This window comes from Rhinoraja longicauda, chromosome 6, assembly GCF_053455715.1.
Source record: "Rhinoraja longicauda isolate Sanriku21f chromosome 6, sRhiLon1.1, whole genome shotgun sequence".
NCBI lineage: Eukaryota > Metazoa > Chordata > Chondrichthyes > Rajiformes > Arhynchobatidae > Rhinoraja > Rhinoraja longicauda.
In genome coordinates, this window is record NC_135958.1 from 80,765,190 (window position 1) to 80,769,762 (window position 4,573).

A 4,573-nucleotide genomic window follows, 5' to 3' on the forward strand; every position below is an offset into this window, starting at 1 on the left:
ATTCTAACGGCACCCAGTCACAAGGTGAGAAGTGATAGGAAAGAATTAGGCCATTCGGCCCATCAAGTCTACTCCGCCATTCATCACAGCTGATTATCTCTCCCTCCCAACCCCATTCTCCTGCAGAATGTCTGCAGAAGGGTCTCGACCCGAAACGTCACCCATTCCTTCTCTCCAGATATGCTGCCTGACCTGCTGAGTTACTCCAGCATTTTGAGTCTACATTCGATTTAAAACCAGCATCTGCAGTTTTTTTCCTAGCCCCATTCTCCTGCCTTCTCCCCGTAACCCCTGACACCCATTCCAATCAGATCTATCTATCTCTGCCTTAAATATCTCCACTGACTTGTGGCCTCCGCAGCCGTCTGTGGCAAAGAATCCCACAGATTCACCACCCTCTGACTGAAGACATTCCTCCTCATCTCCATCGTAAAGGGACGTCCTTTAATTCTGAGGCTGTGCCCTCTGGTCCTAGACTCTCCCACCAGTGGAAACATCCTCTCCACACCCACTCTATCCAGGCCGCCCACTATTCTGTACGTTTCAATGAGGTCCCCCCTCATCCTTCTAAACTCCAGCGAGTACAGGCCCAGTGCCCACCTGGTCCACCGGCCTACACTGTCCGGACCAACACTGTCCGACCTACAACGTCCGGGCCCTACAGTGTCCGGGCCTACAGCGTCCGGGCCTACAGTGTCCGGGCCAACACTGTCCGGACCAACACTGTCCAGACCTACACTGTCTGGGTCTACAGTGTCCAGACCTACACTGTCCAGACCTACACTGTCCAGACCTACAGTGTCCGGGGCCTACAGTGTCCGGGCCTACACTGTCTGGGTCTACAGTGTCCGGCCCTACAACGTCCGAGCCTACAGTGTCCGGGCCTACAGCGTCCGAGCCTACAGTGTCATAGGTTAACCCACTCATTCCTGGGATCGTAGACACAGGAGCAGAATTAGGCCATTCAGCCCATCGAGTCTGCACTGCATGCGATCATGGCTGATCTATTTTTCCGTCTCAACTCCAGTCTTCTTCAGACTCCCATGATCTTTGACGTCCTTAGTAATCGAGAATCTGTCAATCTCTGCTCTACTAATACCCAATGCTTTGGACACAACGCCCATCTCTGTCGTGGGCGGCACGGTGGCGCAGCGGGTAGAGCTGCTGCCCCACAGCGCCGGGGACCCGGGTTCCATCCCTACTACGGGCGCTGCTGTCTGTACGGAGTTTGTACGTTCTCCCCGTGACCTGCGTGGGTTTTCTCCGGGTCCCCTCCCACACTCCAAAAACATGCAGGTTTGTAGGTTAATTGGCTCGGGTTTGTACACGTGGTATAAGTGTAAATTGTCTCTAGTGAGTGTAGGCTTGTGTTAATGCACATCACCCCCTCCCTGCCCCCTCCACTTCCCCTCTGTCCCCCTTCCCCTCCCCTCCCCTCGCCTCCACCCGCCCCTCCCCGCGCCCACCTCCCCCCATCCCCTTCCCCTTCCCACTCCTCCCCCTTGCCCCCCCCCCTCCCCTCCCCTCCCTTCCCCGTCCCCGCCCCTCCCCCCCTCCCCTCCACTCCCCGCCCCTTACCCTCCCCCCTTGCCCCCCTCCCCGCCCCTCCCCTCCCCTCCCCCCTTGCCCCCCTCCCCGCCCCTCCCCTCCCCTCCCCTCCCCCCTTGCCCCCCTCCCCGCCCCTCCCCATCCCTTCCCCCTCCCCTCTCCTCCCCCTTGCCCCCCTCCCTTACTTCCCCTCCCCTCCCCTCACCCCACGCCCCTCCCCCTCCCCCTCCCCTACCACTCCCCGCCCCTTCCCCCTCCCCTCCCCTCCCCCCTTGCCCCCCTCCCCGCCCCCTCCCCTCACACTCCACCCCTTGCCCCCCTCCCCGTCCCTCCCCCCTCCCACTCCCCTCCCCCTCCCACCCGTGCCCCCCTCCCCTCCCCCACTCCCCGCCCCCTCCCCTCCCCCCTCCCCCTCCCCTCCTCCCCTCCCCCCCTCCCTGCCCCTCCCCCGCCCCCCCTCCCCCTCCCCCACCCTCCCCCCTGCCCCCTCCCCCCCTCCCCCCCCTCCCCTCCCCTCCCACTCCCGCCCCTCCCCCCCTCCCCCTCCCCCCTGCCCCCTCCCGCCCTCCCCTCCCCTCCCCTCCCCCCTTGCCCCCCCTCCCCTCCCCTCCACTCCCCGCCCCTCCTTCCCCTCCCTCCCCCTTGCCCCCCTCCCCTCCCCCTCCCCTCCCCCCTTGCCCCCCTCCCCGCCCCTCCCCCATCCCTTCCCCCTCCCCTCTCCTCCCCCTTGCCCCCCTCCCCTTACCTCCCCTCCTCTCCCCCCTCCCCGCCCCTCCCCCTCCCCTCCCCTCCCCTCCCCTCCACTCCCCGCCCCTTCCCCTCCCCTCCCCTCCCCCCTTGCCCCCCTCCCCGCCCCTCCCCGCCCCTCCCCTCCCCTCCCCTCCCCCCTTGCCCCCCTCCCCTCCCCTCCACTCCCCGCCCCTCCCCTCCCCTCCCCCCCTTGCCCCCCTCCCCTCGCCCTCTGTACCGTGCCCTTTGTCCGGGGGTGGTGTTCCAGTGAAGGCCATGTGCTGCTGTGATCGAGGCCCTCTCTCCCAGACCCACTAATCTATATTTACCACCCTGTTGGTGCCCGTGACCTTTCTGCTTAATCACATATTTATGCGGCTGCCGACTGTGAATGAAGGCAAGGTAATTGCCTGTCCCATCCCCACGCCACCAATCCCTCGTTACCAATGTACCCACTGTGTAGACTCAGACTCAGGGGAGGGGGGCTGTGCTGAGACCCCCTGCCCACTCTCACCACTCTGTCCACGGTCCAGCCTTTAGTTTACTTTAGTTCGTTTCAGTTTTGTTTCGCTTAGTTTAGTTTAGAGATACAGCGTGGAAACAGGCCCTTCGGCCCATCGAGTCCGCCCCGACCAGCGATCCCCGCACACTAACACTATCCTACACACACTAGGGACAAGTTACACACACACCGAGCCAATTAACCTACAAACCTGCACGTCTTTGGAGTGTGGGAGGAAACCAGAGCGCCCGGAGAAAACCCACGCAGGTCACGGGGAGAACGTACAAACTCCATTCAGACAGCGCCCGTGGTCGGGATGGAACCCGGGTCTCCGGCGCTGTGAGGCAGCAGCTCTACCCGCTGCACCACCGTGGCCTCCACATGCTTTATTGTCGTGTGTCCCAGATAGAACAATGACAATCTTACTTGCAGCAGCAACAGAATGTGTAAATACAGCGCACCGTAAACGAGAGACAATGCCCAGTGTGTGTGTGTCACATCCTCACATGAAGAAGGGTCTCGACCCGAAACATCACCCATTCCTTATCTCCACAGAGGCTGCCTGACCCGCTGAGTTACTCCAGCACTCTGTGAAACGTCACCTGTCCACATTCTCCACAGATGCTGCCTGACCCGCTGAGTTACTCCAGCACTCTGTGAAACGTCACCTATCCATGTTCTCCACAGATGCTGCCTGACCCGCTGAGTTACTCCAGCACTCTGTGAAACGTCACCTATCCATGTTCTCCACAGATGCTGCCTGACCCACTAAGTTACACCAGCACTTTATTTGACAATTAAACACACCTGACAATACATATGACATGGCTTCCATTGCCAAAACACAGAGTGCTGGAGTAACTCAGCGGGTCAGGCAGCATCTGTGGAGAACATGGATAGGCGACGTTTCAGGTCGGGAGTTTTTAGATTCAGTTTTAGAGATACAGTGTGGAAACAGGCCCTTCATCCCACCGAGTCGACACCGACCAGCGATCCCCGCACATTAGTTTTATCCTACACACACTGGGGACAATTTACAGAGGCCAATTAACCTAGAAATCTGCATGTCATTGGAGTGTGGGAGGAAACCCACGCGGTTGGTCATGGGGAGAACGTACAAACTCCGTACAGACAGCACTTGTAGTCAGGATCAAACCCGGGTCTCCGGCGCTGTGAGGCACCAACTCTACCGCTGCACCACCGTGCCGCCCAGAGTTCCTAAGTTCATGTGATAGGAGCTGAATTAGACCATTCGGCCCATCAAGTCTATTCCGCCATTCAATCATGGCTGATCTCTTTAATCTCTTCGTCACTTTAATTTCATGTTTCATGTATCTTGTGTTTTACGATTGTTGCCAGATCAATTTCCCTCCCGGGATAAATAACGTTCTATCGTATCGTATCGTATCGTATCTCTCTCTCCCTCCTAACCCCATTCTCCTGCCTTCTCCCCCTAAGCCCTGACACCCGCACTAATCAACAATCTATCTATCTCAATGCCCACTGACTTGGCCTCCACTGCCGTCTCTGTTGTAGGGGTTGCCAACTGTCCCGTATTAGCTGGGACATCCTGTATTTTGGGCTAAATTGGTTTGTCCTGTATGGGACCGCCCTTGTCCCGTATTAGGCCCGGACACTGTAGGCCCGGACACTGTAGGCCCGGGGACCGCTGTAGGCCCGGACAATGTAGGCCCCGGGGCCGCTGTAGACCCAGACACTGTAGGCCCGGACACTGTAGGCCCGGACAGTGTAGGCCCGGGGGCCGCTGTAGACCCAGACACTGTAGGCCCAGGG